The 20,881-nt window shown below is 47.6% G+C and overlaps 1 pseudogene; it reads left to right on the forward strand.

Moving 5' to 3' along the window:
• Nucleotides 1-1,108: 1,108 nt before the first annotated feature.
• Nucleotides 1,109-20,881, forward strand: part of LOC124675980 — a 31,201-nt pseudogene continuing 11,428 nt past the window's right edge.

Raw genomic sequence — 20,881 nt, forward strand, 5'->3', positions numbered from 1 at the left:
TTATAGGCCGGAGGGAGGCGGGGGAGCGGTGGCGCGCATTAACGCCGGCACGCGAGCTAGGGCGCGACGGGACGCGTCGCCGCGTCGCTGCGGGAACCGCACCGTCGCCGCATCGCTGCGGGAACTGCACCGCCAATAACTTCCGTCGCGAGGTAGGCGACGGTTAGGTTAAAAATTTATTGTGCCGCTGACGAGTCGGCCCCTCCACTCCCCGCCTCGCTTTTCGTTGTGTCCGGCGCCCCCGGTGCGTCCCCTGTGGGACGGGGACGGGCTCGGGGCGCCGGACACCGTATGGGGGCGCGCCGGACAAAAATGGGCTTTGGGGGACGCGGCTGGAACGGTTTTTTTGTCCGGCGCGCCCAAATCCCTTTGGGGGACGCTTTGGGGGACGCTTTGGGGGACGCGGCTGGAGATGCTCTAAACGTGTTAGGAGCTGCGTTGTCGAAGATGAAGAACTTGGCAAGCAAGCAAGATGAAGAACCTGACCTGTGTGGGAGCCCAAGAGCGCCAGCTGACCTTCCAAGATCTTGACACAACGGCCCCTTGGAAGAGGATCTCGTAGCAATTTGGAAGAATACATGCAGTAGATATATCTGAAATGGTTCATAAATTGTTCAACTTTTTCTGATCGGTCAATTCAACCTACTGACAAACAAATAGCATATACATTTTGTATAACTTCCTTGCTTGAAATAGGGCACATATTCTCTAATTTACTGAAGCTAAGTCACCTAACTACAGTACTATAGCAAACCTCCGGTGCTTTTACTCATGTATTTTATGGTTCCTGCAATCCTGCATGCATGTCTAGGGGTGTTGTAATGAGCTGGAAAATAAATATTTGCTTTCACTTGCAGCATCACTGAATAGGTTTAGTGATAGTTTCTTAATACACAGAACTTGATGCTTGTGCATATAAGTATATCGTGTTCACTATTGATGCTTCGAGGCCATATAATTAGCTATAAAGGTTTAAATTACTACAGCAAGCCATGATTAATATGGCCAATATGTGATCAATTCTTACACATGTGAGTAGCTTAGGGTTGAGAAATTCATTTGCTGCATGTTAACTGATTTTATTGAATTTCCCTTGATTGAAGTATGGGCTCGAAGCAATAGAAGAAGGAAAGCCCTAACCCTCTGGTTGCCTTTCCACGGGAAGACATCTGGGTGGCGATGGCGGCGGCTGCGACAAGGTTTGGATCCCGGCGCCTGTTCTCCATGTCAGCCTTTCTGCCACGGAAGCTGCCAACCCCTCCCCCGAAGGCTGAGTCCTTGCCCAACCTCTTCGTCCCTGGTATGATTCTTTCTTTCCCTTCTCCTTCCCCTTCCTGTCATTCCTTCCTTCCTTCCTAGTAGCATGGTAGTAGTCTTGCGGGATTAAATCTTGCACAAATCATCTAGAGTCAGGTAGTTCTGGATTTGGCCTAATTATAATTAAGCTGGCGTCTCGGACATTAGATTTTTCTTTTGGCCTGTTTAGAAAGTTGGCATTTTGGGTTGCGCTAAGGCAGTCATCGCAGCATACCATGGACTGTTGCAGCGTTGCTTATTCAAGCCCTGCATTCTTGCTTGATTATTTTCTTTTGTATTTAATTTTAAAAGATTTTTTTTGCGATTTTTTAAATATAGAATTGTTTGGAAAAACATATAGAGGGTACCATAGAGTCCTTGCAAATCATTGGCATGAATTATGTCAAGTAACCCAGGCATATGCATGTTCTCATGTTGTTCATGTGATGTGAACGAATCACATGAACTTGTTCTTAAAAAAATAGCAGGGAGAGTTCTAGAAGGGTATCAAGTGTACCATCACAGGAAATGAACTTTATTGTGGATCCCTGAATAGATATGTATCGACCATATGACGAGACCATACCTTTTTTTTTGAGAGAGCTAGAAGTGGTTAAAAATAATTCATACCTTGCTTGAATAGAACATAAAGATGCGAAAACTCTGAAGGCAGCCCGAGCTTGGGTGCTCCTTTTATCGAATCCCCATCAGACCATCCGTTTCATAAGCCTACGTCATAACACGTTGTGTATAATTTTGTACTAGAACAATGCCCACGCGTTGCGGCGGAAGAACTAAATATATTAACTTCAAAATAGGAAATGGAAAATTGCTCTAGCAACATGGCTGGATAAAATATTTTTTTACCTTTCTTCATAAATAATGGAGTTCAGAAGATGATGCAGAAGAAGAACAAAGAGTTCATACACACCTGGTGGTCGATCGTCAACGTCCTGGAGTGCTAGGCCATAAGAGGGAACCACCAGGCGGAGGTCTAGTCTCGATCGAGTACGAACTCACGATGACGTGTGATTCATGGCCGTGTTAACATGATTTAATGGAGAAGTAGACGAACCATATTGATGATGGCCACGTCCGGCAACGGACGGATCTTCACCGGAGTGCTTTTTTCCTACCTCCATAGGCCGTCGCCATTGATTCCTAGGGCCAGCACCACCGTGCCCACTTTGCCACTTGCCGTATCGGCCACTGTGTCATGTTTGGAGGTGGCTACGAGAGCTCGCTATTCATCATAGCTTAGATCGGTGTTGTTATCGATGGATGTTGTGGCGATGGTGCTGAAAATCAACTCGATGGCACGTCCAGTGACACGAGGTCGTCCTGAAGCTGGGTCCAATAACACACCGAGATTGTTGCGCCGCGTGAGCGCGGAAGCCCAAGCAGACCCAGATAGGAGCGGACTCCGTGGACAAGGAGGCCAGCTTGGAGGCTGCGTCTTCCATCACAAGGTCGAGGTTGTTCGCCGCTCCTTGTATCTTGCTCGTCGCTCAGGATAACAAAGTTGAAATACTATTTGTTTCTTTTCTACAATTGCCAATGTTCGTGAGGATTGACTTAATCAGATTTTTTTTTAGAGTGGACTGACTTCCTAACCCCATTGCTAGCCCTATTTTTTTAATATACCTATATTTTTGGGTTTTTTTATAAATAATTTTCTCCTTTTTTAAGAAGGATGATGCAAGTTTGTTTAATTTGGGATACATGCAGACACTATTGTTTAGTACATACATACATTTACGTTTATAAATATGCAAAATCCTTTAAGTTTATTTTATTTTAATTAGTAAAATCCTTTTCTAGAAGGGTAGTAGTATAATTTAATTTTAATTAGTATTCAACATCGTTATTTCTTCTGTTGCCCCAGCCACACCACGTTGTCGTCCCTGACCTCGTGTCTCTTTCTTTCCTCACTGTCCTCTCTCTGGTTGTCCCATCCCTCCAGACCGCACCAATTGAAGAGAATCTGCCACAAACTCACAAAGAACAACCCAGGCCAGGCCACCCCCAAATCCACACATCTACAGCAAAGCACACAGGGCGCCCACAAATCGGCTCCAATTCATGGCGCCAGCTCAACACAAAATTTGTTCTTGCGCGGGATCTGCGGCGTGGTGCAGGACGGCGGTCTAGGCTAGGCATGTCGTGGATGGGCGGAAGCTGGTGCGGGCGTTGACCAGCTGGTGGCCGCGGCGAGCGACGCCCCTGCGGACGCTCGTATCCATACTCCGTATAAGAGCATCTCCAACACGCGCGCTATATAGATCGCGCGGCATAAAAACGTCTGATATAGCACGCGCGGGAGGGAATGTGGCCCTCCAGCAGGCGCGGTAAACGGCGCGGCGCTGTAAAAATTTTAGGGCGCGCGGCGTTTTGCACAATCCGGAGCGGCATATCTGGCGCGTCGGCTACAGCGCGCGGCATCGCTCGTCCAAGCGCGAAAAATCCCCCGCGCCGAAACTTCCTCCTCCGCGTCGCTGCCCCGAGCCCAATCCGTCGTCTCCGCGCGCCGCCGGCGATCCCGACGATGGACGACCCCTCCGGCAACCCGCCGACCCCTCCCTACTCGTCACACCCTCCGCCGCCGCCACTTCCGCCGCGCCACCGCCAAACCCTAGCGGCGGCGCCGACGCCGGAACCCAACGGCTGCTGCGCGCGCGCTCTTCGTCCCGCCGCGCGGGGCACTGCACGCAGGCGCTGCCGCGGCGCAGATGGCCGCGCAGGGCGCCGGCAACGCGCGGCCCGCGCCGAGGAGGGGAAGGCGCCGTCGACCAAACGGCCGCACCTCGGCCCCGCCGCCGTCGCGCCGCCGAAGAAAGCGAAGGCGCCCGTCCCCCGCCGATAGCCTCCTCCTCCGGCGCCGAACCAGGCGCCTCCTCCTCCTCCTCCTCCGCCGACCCAGCCGACGCCTCCGTCCGGCAACCGCGCGGGCGCACATATGGTGGATGGTGAAATACCCGAGAGGTAAAAAAACACTACTTTTTGTCGAATTGTGGTTTAGATGCATACCTAGCCGATGGTAATGAATTTCATTGCAATGTAGAGTGGATGATGCGGCATTCATGGAGACAATGAATGTTGGATCCTCGTTCTTGCATGACGATGAAGCCGCCGATGGGGAGGAGGAATATGAGGATGTAGATGAGGAAAGAGAAGGGTTGATTGAACCTCGCCCTCCAGGCCGGGCCGCCAACTACACCATAGCGGAGGACAAGTTGCTTTGCAAGACGTGGTTGACAATTGGAATGGATCCAACAACCTGTACCGATCAAACAAGAGAAACATATTGGATGAGGATGACGGAGTACTTCAACACAAACACAAGTGGGATCGAGCGAACCATGCGCTCACTTCGGTCCCGTTGGTCCGGTATCAACACCGATTGCCAAAAATGGGCGGGCGTGCAAGCCAACATCGATGTTCTCAATCCAAGTGGCACTAATGAGAATGATAGGGTAAGTTATTCTACTATGTTCACCATATGGCTCATATGAGAAGAATACGGTTGTACTTCATATGGCTCATCTATTTTCTTTTCCGCATATGTGTAGAACTCCATGGCTCAAGGATTGTTTAGGGATGTGGGAAAGAAGAACAAGAAAGGCAACAAGATTCTTGGCAAGCTATTCACCTTGCATCATTGCTATGAAATGCTAGGGAATGAAGAGAAGTGGAAGACGCGCGGCAAGTTGGATGCGGCAACTATGGCGGCCAATGCTACCGGTGATGCAACAATCATCAATGATGATGATTCAAGTGATGAAGGGAAGAAGAGTAGCTCCACTCCTCACTCCGTCAACAATGGGCGGAGGAATGTGCATGGTAGGAAGACCGCCAAGGAAATGAAGGGAAAGAAGGCCGGAGATGATGACATTGCCATGGCTATGGAGAGGATTGCAAATGCAAGGTTGCAAGCAAATGAAGATAGAAAGATGCAACGAAACTTGGAGAAAGAAGCTATGGATGCTATTGAAGCTAGAAGAGCCGCTTTGGAGGAGAGGATTGCCGCCAACGAGGAGAGGAAGTTGGCTTTGGAGGAGAAGAGGCAAGCCACCGAGGAGCATGCACGCCTAGCGGAGGAGGAGAGGAAGCTTTTCTTGATGGATACTTCCCATATGGATGAGAGGCAAAAGGAGTACATCAACCTTCTTCGCGATGAAGTGTTGGCCAAAAAGAGATTGTTGGTAGCCAACATGAACACTTCCACTACCGGCATGTTTGGAGGAGGCATGCCGACGTTTGGAGGAGGCATGGGAGGCATGGCCGGCATGGGAAGCATGCCCATGCCCACCATGGAAGGCATGGCCGGCATGGGAAGCATACCCATGGCCGGCATGGGAGGCATGGCCGGCATGGGAGGCTATGGAGGCATGGCCGGCATGGGAGGACCAAGCTATGGAGGAGTGTTTGGAGGGACCATGGGAGGCTCCGTGAGTGGTGTGTATGGGAGTATGGGAGCACCACCGGGAGGCTTCGTGTCTTCCATGAATGCTACTATTCCTCCTTCAACCCAAGATGACGAGGAGGAAGAAGAAGGTGTTGACTTGGAAAATGCGGAAGTGTGATATGCATTTGTGATATGCATTGTTCCACTTTGTCCATTTGAACCATATGTCGTGTGTCATTGTTGAACTACATCTGGGCATGGGCAGCCCGGCCCGGACGACCCGGCCCGACCCGGCCCGAAAATCCCGGGCCAGGCCGGGTCGGGCTTGCACTTCGGGCCGGGTTCGGGCCTGAAAACTGAGCCCGAACGTCGGGCCGGGCCGGGCTCGGGCCTGCGTTTTCGTGCATTTTAGCCTAGTCGGGCCGGGCTTCTCGGGCCGGGCCGGGCTTTTTGATCGTTCGGGCCGGGTTCGGGCTTAAAATACAGGCCCGACGGTCGGGCCGGGCCGGGCTCGGGCCTGACTTTTTACCCGCGGGCTTTTTTAAGCCCGGCCCGAAGCCCGGCCCGGCCCGAACTTTGCCCAGGTGTATGTTGAACTACGTCATTTTGTGTGTCCTTGTTGAACTATGTGATGTTGTTGCACTTTGTGTCATTTGTTTCATGAATTGTGAATGCAATTATGTGTGTTTATTTGATCTTTGTGAATGCAAAATAGTCTAGAAATCTGTTTTCCGCGCCCGCGCGCGCTGTATTTTGCCGCGCCTGGCGGAGGACCATTTTTCCTGCGCGCGCACGCGCTGCATATTAGCGCGTCCGGCGGAGGAAAAAACGGCACAGCGCGCGCTATCTGTTTACCGCGCGGGATTCTTAGTTTTAGCGCGCCGCGATATAGCGCGCCTGTTGGAGATGCTCTAAGAGAGCTGCTGGCCAAGCGAGACGGCGGTGACGCCCGCTCTAGAGCTCTGCAGCTGACATGGCACCACCGTCCTGCCCTCTCCGCTTGTCCCGCGTCTAGCAGATCTCCCGAACTCCCCTGCTGCAGCGCAGCTGTGCCGTCGACCTCCGACACCTCGCGTCTCCACTTTCCCCTTCCATCAATTGCCCGTCCGTCCCTCCTTTGATCGGCCACGCCGCTACCCAGCAATTCTCTCTCATTTACCGACCGAAGTTAATTTGTCCCTGATCATATCTTATTGAGCGGCTTGTTAATTCCAGGAGTATTGACGTATATAAATCAGCAAAATTCGTTATAACATAGCGAGGTGGGACTATCGAGCACAAAGTATTAGGCATATCAGATGGGTTTTACAGCTTTTTAGGGGTAGATGGGTTTTACAGCTTTTTAGGGGTATGGCCCATACGCACCAAGATTGCTATGGCCCAGGCTAGATCGGGGATAGTTCGCAGCGGACACCCAGCGCGAGCAGGCGGTTGTTGGTTCAGAAGAAAACAATTGAACCGGTATGGTGGCACGGTGCGTTATATGTTATTTGGTGGGAGGGTAAAACGGTCCCAAAAAAAGCGTTGACGAAAATTTTGGCAGAAACCTTAGCTCCTTTATTATTAGGTATAGACTAGCAAAAGTGTCCGTGCGTTGGACCGGGAGAATCCAATATATTGGTCACGTATTTGTCTTTTCGCAACCTACATAATGAATCCCAACAAAAGAAATTACGAGTATTTACGTGCTACATCTGTCCAAACTTTGCCCAAATAAAAGCTGGCACAATCTTTATAAGAAAATACACGCAATCACAGAAAACAATATTTCAGAAATAGTACATCACCAGCAGCAGTATTTTTCTCTGAACTTCACACACTATCTCTCTGAAATGAATTTCCATCTCTGAACATTGCTAAAACTTCGTCGGAATTGCAGCAGTTATTAGTGAGCTCGATCAGTATTTATTGACTTGGTGATGATATGATATTGTATCGTGTTGGTGATCATGAGGCTCTACCTTGTTCTGCGTGGCAAGAGCGACGACGCCCACGCTATTGCCACGACGCCTACAACGAAGACGGTCAACACGTGGTAAGGTAACTCTGATATATACATCTCAGTTAACAGAGCGGAATCTGATCTGAGTATCACATTGTCATCCCATGTAAGTTCTTCCAAGCTCCAATCAATTCGCATCCATGGACTTTTGGCTAAATTTGCTCTGCACACCCTTGAAACTAACATTGTGATCAACTATTGAATTACTGATGGTACCAGATCTACATGTAGATAAACCACACTGGTTTTGTCTAAGAAAATTAGCAATGTTCAATCTGCAGCTGAATTATCCAAACAAAGAATTAGCCATGCGTGACACTTGCGTTGTTCTCCATTGGCGAATCCTCACCCCTGATGAGCTCACATAGAACTACCATGGCGCCAACACAGCTGCACAGGCTCAGGTAGCACATCGACACAGCAAGAACTCAATGGCATCGTATTGGCGGCGCCCGACGTGCACGTGATTTCCAGTCTTCGTGCGCGCCCATGGCTGAGACGGCCACCTAGTCCGCGTCTGGTTCGACCTCTCGGAGGTGCCGCTCTGCTCACAGCAGCTTGGTACGGCATGGGGGACCGCTAGCCGCTGGCGAGACCATGGTGTTGAAGCTGAAAGTCTGGCTCGTGATCCTCTGCTACGGCGTCGAGGGCCTCCGTGGCTTTGCACGCCCTGCACCGGAGATGGCCGCCACATTGGAGGTCATGGTGCACCGACGCGCGGTTCGAGGTGCTCGTGTCGGCGCAGAGGTCATCATCATGGTCATTGTCGTCACAGACTTCATCGTTGCAATTGACGTCCCCGTTCCAACGTTGGCGACATGACCAACAAAGACCAGAGGTGCCGAACCACACCAGAACGACTGGAGGCGCCCCGATCTTTGGCATTGGCACCACCTCCAACCATGGTGGCGGAGGTCCTCGTGAAGCTATACGCCATCGCTGTCGGTTGTGACGAGAAGTTCAGTAGGGCTATAAGCAACTTGCACGTCCACGTTGCCGATGGCGGCATCAGCTAGCAGATGCAGGACATCGTCACCAATGGTGTCCATGAGCAGGACGCGGTGTCCATCGTTTTAGGTTTCAGCAAGAGTAGATTTCGGTCCTTCGCTCGAAGGGATCGGGATCAATCAACTTATATACACATCAAAGGTGCACGTAACAACTGCCAAAGAATCATGGGCTCATGGCTAGCTAGTCTATTTTGTTTTGATTGGACTATCCTACGTACCAAGAGTCCTGGCTAGCAAGGCTGTTTTAATTCCATGGAACTCTTTCTTGTACGTTATCCCCGAAAAAAAAAAGACTTCGGTTCCGACTACTTGAGTTGAGATTATTGGAGTCTCTTATGCACGCGCCAAGGTGGTTTACAACGCAAGGGATCGTACCTGAAACAAACTAACGCAGGGTCGTAGAGCTACCATATCGGATCGCATCGATCAGTTTCCTTTACGAACATGAACCAGCGGACGGGCGCAAAGGGACGCGAAAACGTATAGTAGGGTGGACGAAAGCGCACTTTAACGGACCAAACCACGGAAACGTTAGCTCCTTTATTATTATACTAGGACAATGCCCGCGCGTTGCTGCGGAAGTGAAACATAACTGCTGATATAGAAAAATGGAAATAGGAATACTCATCAACAACAAAATGTCCTGACGTGGTGATATCGAGGAGCGTTGCTACGGGTTCATTTTTGTCCAAATTGGCCTCGTATCCTTCATCGGCCAGACCACCATCATTTCATTCAAACTAAAAGTGAGATGAAGTTTTAAGCAAGTGAGAATGTCGGACATGATTAACATGACGAGCACAACTGGAGCATGGACAAAACGCAAAGGAAGTCGGCAGCACGGCGATGAAGATCGGAAGACGGAGCTCCAGGATAACGACATACTGGCTGAGATGGTGCATTCAAGTCACGTTTGTGTACAAGCAAATTTTGTCTGAAATTGTCACCTCAACATAAAACATAAAAATAGAGCTGAGCTAACAATTTTCTTGATAAATTGAACTAATAATAGAATTCATGAGAAGCTAAATAAAAATTTACTTTTTGGAAAAATCAAGTAACGTGGCGTGTTGGTTTATTAGCTCCACGCTTAACCATGTTAAATTTCCACCGCTCTTTCTATTCTTTTTTTGTTCAAATGACATTAGCAGAGAGCATGGACATTTTCCCTCGTGAATTCCGCCATCAGGAACTTAATAACTTGATCCTTACCGAGAGGAAGCAAACATTTCTCAAATTGACCACTCTTAACCTTGCGCCATTCCATTAGACTGGTCATAATGGATGGTACCATATACTTTAAAACCAATGCTGTTTTGGTTTACACCAACATTCCAATGAGCTTGTTAATTCTCGATCTTTATATTTGTTTTAGCAATAAATTCTAATTTCATGTAACTACCCGATCGATATAAACACAACTGTCCACCCAAACAAAATAAGTAAATTCATAAAACGGGTGAATATATAAGACTGAATCATTATTATTAATTCAAATATATTTTACTTTGTTCTATTAGTTTAAATCTTCAACTTTATTACATTTTAAATCTTTTATACTTTATTCAGTTTCATTTTTATTCAATATACTATTTTAGTCTCTTTATATTTAATCTAATATACCCGCCGCCGTATTCTTATAAATCCATTCATGTATAGAAGTGTATCTACTTTTTAATCAAGTATAGCCATCTACAATATGAAAAAATTTAATCTTTCTCATGGGCAGGATCCATTTGTTGTCAAGGTCAGAGAGGGCACTGACTGATGACGAGTGGTAAGCATGTCACTGAATCCCAACTGAATTACCTTATGGAGAATCGATATAGACCTCATGAAAATAGAACAATTTTCTGTATTGTATGTTTCTTCAAATCAAACTCTACAAGATCAGTTGTTCTGCACCTATACCTCTTTGAGCTTTATCTGAAACGACCTTTGGCCTATTTGATACACTCCAGACAATAAGGGTGATTCAAATTATTGCTGAATTGGACAAAGTTGAGTTATTCAAACGAATATTCAGACTACTGAATTTCCGAAGCAGGAGTGATGTTCTCACTTGAGGTTGAGAAGCCTGGGCAGTATACTGCGACAGCAAGACGTACTGCTTGGGCCCATATCTTCTTACTGATGTGCCCCCTGCAGGCCAGGCACCTGCAAGTGAGCTCAATGGATCCATCGCCTCCATTTGAGGTTCTCTGCGCGGTGCTCTACACCTCGCGCAAGTATGTCTGCTTTCAGCCGTCGACCCGACCGCTCCAATTTTCTACCACGGGACTATGCTTGACTAAAAAAAATCCCCAATTACTTTCCCAAATCCCAAATCATCTGGAGAAACTGCATCACCATCTTAAATCGCTGGATTCCGAGCGGTGTCGATTCGTTCATTGCCCCTTGTGTGCGCGGTCAATTTGAGCACGCTGCTGTCTCCCAATCAGACATTCATGGTGCTGGACTCCGCGGTGACCCGTCCCGCCGTCTCCTTCCGTGCGTTTCTTGTCGGCGTTCTTCTTGCAGACGCTCGGCGGCGTCGACGATGGCGCCCCTGCACGGTGCTCCGGCCGTGCGTGTACCGCCTCCTGCGCGCGTGGCTCGGCAGCGCGCCCGCGGGGGTGCTCGTGGCGGAGGCCAGGCCAGAGGGGCGCAGCAGGCGGCCTGGAGCTTCCGCGACCGCACCCGCGCGCCCTGCAGACGTTCGGCGGCGGTCTTGGGCAACCACGTGTAACTTGCAGCTAGCACCACATCACACGACCGACCCCCTTGCTCGTACGAACCGTTACTCCATTGACTTGGCGGCGCTGGGCGAGCGGCGAAGCGCGAGGTGGAGCAGGGGATGCGGGGGGACGGGATGAGGGGAGAAACGACATCGTTCGATTGGGAAAGAAAACATAAGAACCAAACCGGTACGGTGGCATTTTGCGTATTATGCGGTTTGGTGGGAGGGTAAAACTGTCCATTAAAAAGTTGGACGAAAATTTTGGCAGAAACCTTAGCTCCTTTATTATTAGGTATAGATATATATATATATATATATATAGGTATAGATATAGATATAGATGTATAGACAGGCTGATGAAATACAGAGCCTGGATAGCCTCAACCACCTCACTCGTATGCATCATAGATGAGTAAATGACGAAGAACTACCACATTATAGGCGGTCATGTCTGAAAACTACCAGTATTGGGCAAATCGACACATAACTACCACTCTTGAGGCTTGGTCGAGACACGGAGCACAGATTCTGACAATTAGCCTTGTTAACCCGTTTTCTGATCATTCGGCCCCACCTATCAGGTCCACGTGGCAAGTAAAAAGCAAATCACGAGTTTCATTTTACAAAAGAGCCCAGATTTCTTATTTTCTTATTTTCGTGAGCGTTGACCAGATTGGAAGAGCCATCAGGCTCTGTGCGCGTCCGCGCATGAACACAGTGGCGGCGGCAGCACCGCCCGCGGTTGGGCCGGAGCTCTCCCACGCCGCGCCGGCACGTTGGAAGAACTCGACGATGTTCCTCGGCCGCCCCTCCCCTGCAGGTCGCAAGGCGGCGTCCCCGCCCCTCCCCTGCAGCCCGCCCGGTGGCGATGGACCTCCGCCGCGCCGTCGATTCAGGTACCAAGTCAAAGTCTTCCTCATCGTGCGCTCGTGCGCCGTGCGGGCCAGGAACGCCTGCAGCGCTGACCGGAGAGGGTGGGTAGGCACGGTGGCGCGGCGGCCAGGCGCGCGGCAGAAGAAGGGGCTGGGAGGAGGGGCAGCCATGGTGCGGCGGTAGGCGAGCACGGCCAAGCGCGCGGCCGGCAGGCACGGCGGCGTGGCGCCTTCCCTGGCGACGGCGTCCCCGCGGAGTGGTGCTGCGCCCGGTGCATCGGCGAGCCGCTCTCGTGCTGCGACGGTCGGTGTCGATCTCCAGCATCTTGACCTGGTCGCGGTGGTCTGTGGACGCGCACCCGCTGGTCGCGCACCCGCGCTGCTGGTCGCGCACCCGCGCCTGGACGCGCACCAGCGCCTGCACGACGACGGCGGCGCAGTGCTCGCACACGAAGCTGGAGGAGGGGCGGGTGAGGCGGACCACCTCGGCGACGGCCTACGCCCTGACCACGGCGGCTTCGGACGTAGCGGCAGTCGCCACGGTGAGCGCGATGGCGTGGCGCTGCTCATCCGTCACCGAAGGCCCCGGCGCGGACCTCGCTGCCGCCGATTGGTACTGCTGCTCCGGCGCCGGAGGAGCCGCCGACGAAGGAGATGGGGTGACAGGCATGGACGGTTAGGAGAGCACCCATCGGGAAATCTTATCCCTTCGGTGATTTTGCAAATCCATCCTCAAAGGTTATAAAATTCTTGTAGTGGTTCATTTTTTCTGTTTCAGCCACGTGGACCTGACAGGTGGGGCTGAACGATCAGAAAACGGCTTAATAAGGCTAATTGTTAGAATCAGTGCTCCGCGTCTCGACCAAGCCTCAAGAGTGGTAGTTATGTGTCAATTTTCCCAATATTGGTAGTTTTCAGACATGACCGTCTATAATGTGGTAGTTCTTCGTCATTTACTCATCATAGATTCATAGAACATGGAGGTCGAAAAGCAGTCAGACTATTCTATTTCCTCTTCTCTCTTAACTCTAATCCCGTGTCGAAGCGCATCTCGATCCCCACCGGCCACCGCCTCCGCTCTGGCCGGCCCCGCCGCGACTCCCCGACCAATGGCGCTCCCGCGACTCCCCGACCGACGGTGCCACCAGCCGCCGCCGCCCTGACGAGGTCGCGGTTGCTATCGGCGTCTCCCTCGGCTAGGCCCTCTCCCCGCGGCCAGAGGAGCTCGTGGTTGTGCGCGTGAGGCTCGCTCGGTCCGTGCCCATGGCTGTGGTGCGCGCCCCCACGTCGTCCGCATCAGGTGCTAGCAGGGACGGAGCAGGTCGGCGCTGCTGTCTTGGATAACCTGACCCCATTCCAGTAGAGGTGACACCATAGCACTCTTTGTGGAGCTTCGTCCCTGGCTGCTAGCTAATCAGTATATGATGCACTAACTAATCTTTGGGTGATGCACTTTTTATTATTATCTGGTAAAATGTTGTACTAGTACGCATAATTAGAATTTGCTAGCTGTATGTGATTCAGTGCAAATTTTGATTGCAATTGTTTGAGATATACTGATTTCAGCGAGAATAGGAAATTATAGAGTCTATGACATGTAGACCCCTTTTGTTATTGACTAAACAAACGGACAAGTTTTTGTCCAGATAGGTATGCCAGTTGTGCAGACTCTTGTCAAGGGCGACCCATTTTGGACAATAATGGACAGTTTTGTGTCCGAAATAGGTCTCCTCATTGAAGATGCCTTTAGATTATAATTAACTTCCAGTTGAATAACTCCCCCACTGTAAACATTGCCGAAATTATTGATATGTACCCCTTTTATTTTTGTTGACCTAAATATTACGTTTGAGTCTAAACTCGTACTCTACGAACTAACAATCACTACAATTCCTCACACAAATAGACAATCTTATAAGATAACCCGGACACCTTAAGCACCTGCATAGATAACTTCTCGCCATTGTCAAAAAATCTAGTTTATTTACTGTCGCTAGCCCACCTACAATTACCACAACTACCCCAATTTAGCATATAAATAATTTATGCATCCAGTTTCACACACCTCTATTTACTAGCTATGCGAGATTATTTTCATACCTCTCTAAATTACTGGAAGTTCTTGCAGAAATGTGAGTGTTGCACATTGTATATTTGTTGTTAATTATCTCTCAAGTAAACATAACTTTTAATCGATCCATGATTTTCATTTCGTCAGGTCATGGATCATACATGAGTACCCTAGATTAGTAGACATTCTTGGAATTGTTATCAGAACTGTTAATTGGAACCACCCGATGGATCACAAGCTTTTCTCTTGTATAATTAGGCGAATAATGCAAATCAACATCACAGAATGCAGCATGGCATGGATTTCTCATTGGAGCTGTCATCTTGAACCATAATTTGCGGTAAATCTAATGCACACATACCTTCCCACAAATTCAAAATAATTTAGATCATAGAACACTTCTCCATGTTGTTCCACACTCCTTTACTTCTACTTGACAGCTTGTACAATTTTTCTTTTGAAACGCCAAACAAAATAATTCATGTCATGGATCCTACCACTGGATCTTGAGGATTAAACGCAACAAAGAAGCTAAAACTAACTGCAAATTTAATCCAAAAGGATTTATTTGAATGCATCCAAAAATATTTCGCTGACTGGCAAGTTGATAAATTCAACTTGTCAAAGCGATTCCCTATACTAGTACACCCATTACAGGAGGTTATCATTTTACGCTGCTTGAACTTTCGTCCTTATTTCCTATGCAAATATTATAGTAACAAGAATATTCGTGATGCCACGACTGTATTCAACTCTTTTTTACAGTGATGAATCCGATATCTGCGCATCTTTCTTTGTGAAAAACTGGTGTCTAAGACTTGAAATTAGCAGTTTGCAAGGTTTTACCTTTATATGATTTCTATGGTTATCAATTTCTTTTATATATTTACCCAGCCTGAAAAAAAATGTAGCTACCAATCTTGGCTGTTCCTGTGGGGTTCCACAACATAGCTGACAAGTAATTTTACTTGCAACATATCACAGGATAATATTGATAACCACGGATGAATGATATTACACAAAGTAATGGTGATGCAAGGGAGTGCATCCAGTTTTGCTGAAGATCGCCTCCACGCGGCTAACATTGAACTTACCATGTTGGATTAAGCAATGCTGCCACTCTTGTGTAGATGCCCAAACATGTAAATTATGTCTAAATCCATTAGTAGTATATTAAAACTCCAAGATCCACAGGGCCTGCAATCTTTATGTTCACTGCTGGACAATCTCATCTAAATCAAAGACATCCCTGTTCAACTGTTTTACATTTTATTCTGCTAACACCAGTAAAAAGACTTACATGGATCTGAACAAAACTAGACAGATGGATAACCATTCGCAACATCATAGCTTTTCTGGTGCTCACACTGGAAATTTATTAAGAATTTTCGGTACGAAATATCTTGTATTATGTCCTTGATTCGATAAAAAAAATTAGACATGCCTTAACTTTGTCTAAATTTGGTGTCTTAACTTTGTCTCAAAATTTAGACAAAATTAAGACATGTTTCATGCGACAGAGGGAGTAACAAAAATCCAGATCTAGAAGCATGAATAGTGTCCCTTTTGAATGTTCAAAAAATTGTCCAATTTGTCTTTTTTGCTGTATCTACAATACAAGGTATTTCACGTTAAAAACTTGCACGCTGGTACTGTATATAGTTTTCAATTTTTGGAAGTTTTCAATTTTTTAAAAGAGCCCGGGCTCTAATTAGCACTTTTCACCTTCCCAACCTCGTACTATACCTGTTTAGACTAATACACGTTGCACGGCTGGCACATGAAAAGCCTCCGTTTACTAATGAAGGAATGAAAAATGGTCCATGATGTGCCACAACTCCAATGGTTTGCCTGTGCGGTACAGGTTCTGACCGGTGGAAATTTATTTTTCTACAGCGTGCCAACTGTCCTTATTAAAGTTTGTACTATCAGACTAGACCAAGAAGACGTGTATTACAATTTCAACACACTGTATATCATTAGAAAATGGTTAGCATTTATTGCTTGGCGATTAACCACAGCCACTCACCTGCCGAGTGCACCCAAGCCCGGGCGTACATCGTCCGCTCTCATAAAGATGGGCCTATACATGGACCGAACCCCATTTTTGTCAATTTAGTCTCACACCAGAATGCGCCCTGACACACTCTACTGGTGACCGAGCCAATATCGCAGCGCTATGATATTGGATGATCATCCATCTCTTGAAATCATAATTGTTCTGCATGATACATCAACCAGTCCTCTCATGGAATAGAAGCTGATGGCTCCTCTGGAGATCCTATCGTTCAACTGTTTTGAGCAGAGGCTACAGGTTGAAACTGAAAGACCAGTTCTAGAGGAACTGCAGCCAACTAGCAATCTTCTCCGTCTGCACTTTCTCTCTAGGCAGCTTTATTCCATCTTTTGTTTTTTTTTCTATTTCTCGGGGTCAATTTTACTTTCACTTGACACACCATCACCAATAGCGTAGGTGATGATTGACTAAGCATCAGAAACTAGATCAGTGGTTTTGCTCACTAGAAAGTACCAAATAGGTGACCATTTCAAGAGGAGATTGTGAAACTAAACCCAAATTTTTGAATATCGTGACTTCAGACCGAGATTTTTTCCCATCTTGGTTCTTGCTTGCTCTATATGTACACACGTGAAACCTTATAACATGAAAATAATGGAACCAAAAAACACTTTTCTAACAACCACTTTAAAAAGCCAGTACAGTTATATTAAAACCCTGGTAAGTACCATTTAAAGTTATGGCAGTTATACTCTTATGGCGCTGTGATTCTTAAATTTATCACTAGTCGTAACTAAATCATTGAATGTTGTTGATCTTGTTATACATATTCTTGTTCGTTGAACAAAAGGAGGGAGTATAGTTCGCCTTTCCAAGTTTCAAAAAAGAAAAGTTCCCCTTTTCCTATTTACTGTCTTCTGTTACAGTTAGAAGTTTAAATTTGTCACCACTTTTGGGTTGTTTCCTTTCATGTTAACCTTCTTGTCTACACAACATCTGGACTCATATTATTAGCAATGATGTATAGGGTTAAGCAAGCAGACAACAATTGGTGGACTTAGGGACGCTTTTCGAATGTCTGGTGAAGTTGGGCATGGTATATTTTTCTTATAATTTGAACATTGTTGTTCTTAGCATGCTTGTGTTTGTGCAATATTATTCTGATATAATTGCAGACTAAATTATAGCAAGAAGCACATACTATAGCAGAACACAGTAATTTTTGTCTCGAGTATTATTCATTCTATCAGAAAAACTATTGAACAAGTACATCTTCTAGTCAGGATTTTGTTGTTTTCTGCTAAGACCCCTTAGCTATGAATAATTTATACCTTAAACAAGTCAAATCTTTTCAATTTTACCAGAAGAATCATTAAGGATAGCTTCCGTATACTTGTTTAGTGAATCTTCCTTGGAAATATTTGAACTTAATCTTCCATTCAGCAAACCTGCTAGAATGAAATGGTTAGAATTTAAAAGGCACAAATCACTGGTGGAAAAACAGGCTTCGGGTGAGCCCCATAAGTCGCGACGCTGCAGGAATCGCGACTAATGGTACATTTAGTCGCGGTTCGGGAGGCGAACCGCGACCAAAGGCCTGGGCCCAGGGCGCTCGGTGGCCAGCCGGTGCACGTGGGGGGCTTTAGTCGCGGTTGGCCGGGCCAACCGCGACTAAGGTGCTCGAAGGCCTTTAGTCGCGGTTGGCCGAGCCAACCGGGACTAAAGCCCCTCCCTATATATACCCACCCAGCAGCCAACACTTAGCCATTTGGTGCCATTCTCTTCACAAGCTTCACAAGTGGGTGTTAGGTTTGCTTTTGGTTCCTCTTATGCACATAAGGTGTTTGATGAAATGCCCCAAGAGCATGAAACAAACATGATATGAAGTGTTGGAGCCACACTTGAGCTTTCTCATTTATTTTTCCTCCTCGATCGCGGTTAGCAACTTGAACCTTTGATGTGTCGTTGATAAAATGTGCATGTGTGTGTAGTTCATTGTTTAATTTATATTGTTTGTAGCTAGTTAGTTTAACAAATGCATGATGGTTAATTATATATTTTATATTATAATAATGCAGATGAATCGACAATGGATGTACGGTAACCGACTCTCCGGCGAGTTCAGTGCGGGTTTGAAAGATTTCCTCGTAGTGGCCAATGCGAACAAGCGGGGGGTTTTGTTATCTGTCCATGTGTTAAATGTAAGAATCAGAATGGTTACTCTTTCTCAAGAGATGTTCACATGCACCTGCTTCGGCACGGTTTCATGCCAAGCTATAATTGTTGGACCAAGCATAGAGAAAGAGGGGTTATAATGGAAGAAGATGAAGAAGGGGATGATTTCAATGATGAAAGCTATCTTGCTCATTTCGGTGATACTTTCATGGAGGATGCTGAAGGTGAAGGGGAAGGTGAAGGGGAAGGTGAAGAAGAGGCACGTGATGATCCCGTTGATGATCTTGGTCGGACCATTGCCGATGCACGGAGACGCTGCGAAACCGAAAAAGAGAGGGAGAATTTGGATCGCATGTTAGAGGATCACGGGAAGGCGCTGTACCCCGGATGCGATGATGGTCTGAAAAAGCTGGGCTGCACACTCGGATTTGCTGAGATGGAAGGCACGAGCAGGTGTAGCCGACTCGGCATTTGAAAACTTGCTGAAAATGTTGAAGAATATGTTTCCAAAGAATAACGAGTTGCCCGCCACTACGTACGAAGCAAAGAAGGTTGTCCGCCCTCTAGGTTTAGAGGTTCTGAAGATACATGCATGCATCAACGATCGCATCCTCTACCGCGGTGAATACGAGAATTTGAATGAATGCCCGGTATGCACTCGCATTGCGTTATAAGATCAGAGGCGATGACCCTGGTGACGATGTTGAGGACCAGAAACCCAGGAAGAGGGTTCCCGCCAAGGTGATGTGGTATGCTCCTATAATACCACGGTTGAAACGTCTGTTCAGGAACAAAGAGCATGCCAAGTTGTTGCGATGGCACAAAGAGGACCGTAAGTCGGACGGGGAGTTGAGACACCCCGCAGATGGAACGCAATGGAGAAAGATCGACAGAGAGTTCAAAGATTTTGCAGCTGACGCAAGGAACATAAGATTTGGTCTAAGTACGGATGGCATGAATCCTTTTGGCGAGCGAGCTCCAGCCATAGCACACTGGCCCGTGACTCTATGCATCTACAACCTTCCTCCTTGGTTGTGCATGAAGCGGAAGTTCATTATGATGCCGGTGCTCATCCAAGGTCCGAAGCAACCCGGCAACGACATCGATGTGTACCTAAGGCCATTAGTTGATGAACTTTTACAGCTGTGGGGCAGACCTGGTGTCCGTGTGTGGGATGAGCACAAAGAAGAGGAATTTGACCTACGAGCGTTGCTTTTCGTAACCATCAACGATTGGCCTGCTCTTAGTAACCTTTCGGGACTTTCAAATAAGGGATACAATGCATGCACGCACTTCTTACATGAGACTAAAAGTGTACATTTGCCAAATTATAAGAAGAACGTGTACCTTGGGCATCGTCGATTTCTTCCGAAAGGTCATCCAGTAAGAAAGAAAGGCAAGCATTACAACGGCAAGGCAGATCACCGGCCGAAGCTCGCGGAACACACTCGGTGCTGAGGTATTTGATATGGTCAAGGGTTTGAAAGTCATCTTTGGAAAGGGTCCTGGCGGACAATCGGTTCCGAAGGGAGCCGACGGGCACGTAGCCATGTGGAAGAAGAAATCTATATTCGGGAGCTAGAATATTGGAAAGTCCTAGAAGTCCGCTCCGCAATCGACGTGATGCACGTTACGAAGAATATTTGCGTGAACATCCTAAGCTTCTTGGGCGTGTATGGGAAGTCAAATGATACAAAGGAAGCACGGCGGGACCAGCAAAGTTTGAAAGACCCCGATGACCTGCATCCGGAACGGTTTCAAGGTCGTGCCGGCTACGCTCCGACCAAAGAAGAGAAGGTCATCTTTTTTGAATGCCCGAGCGGTATGAAGGTCCCGTCGAGATTCTCGTCCAATATAAAGGGAATAATAAACATGGCGGAGAAAAAGTTCCAAAACCTGAAGTCTCACGACCGCCACGTGATTATGACGCAATTGCTTCCGATTGCTTTGAGGGGCTCCTGCCGGAAAATGTTCGAGTAGCCATTGTGAAGCTATGTGCATTCCTCAATGCAATCTCTCAGAAGGTAATCAATCCAGAAGTTCTACCACGGTTACAGAACGATGTGATCCAATGTCTTGTCCGTTTCGAGTTGGTGTTCCCGCCATCCTTCTTCAATATTATGACGCACCTCCTGGTTCACCTAGTCGATGAGATTTCCATTCTCGGTCCCGTATTTCTACACAATATGTTCCCCTTCGAGAGGTTCATGGGAGTATTAAAGAAATATGTTCGTAACCGTGCTAGGCCGGAAGGAAGCATCGCCAAGGGCTATGGAAATGAGGAGGTAATTGAGTTTTGTGTTGACTTTGTTCC

The sequence above is a fragment of the Lolium rigidum genome, chromosome 7 (assembly GCF_022539505.1).
Source record: "Lolium rigidum isolate FL_2022 chromosome 7, APGP_CSIRO_Lrig_0.1, whole genome shotgun sequence".
In the NCBI taxonomy this organism is placed as follows: domain Eukaryota; kingdom Viridiplantae; phylum Streptophyta; class Magnoliopsida; order Poales; family Poaceae; genus Lolium; species Lolium rigidum.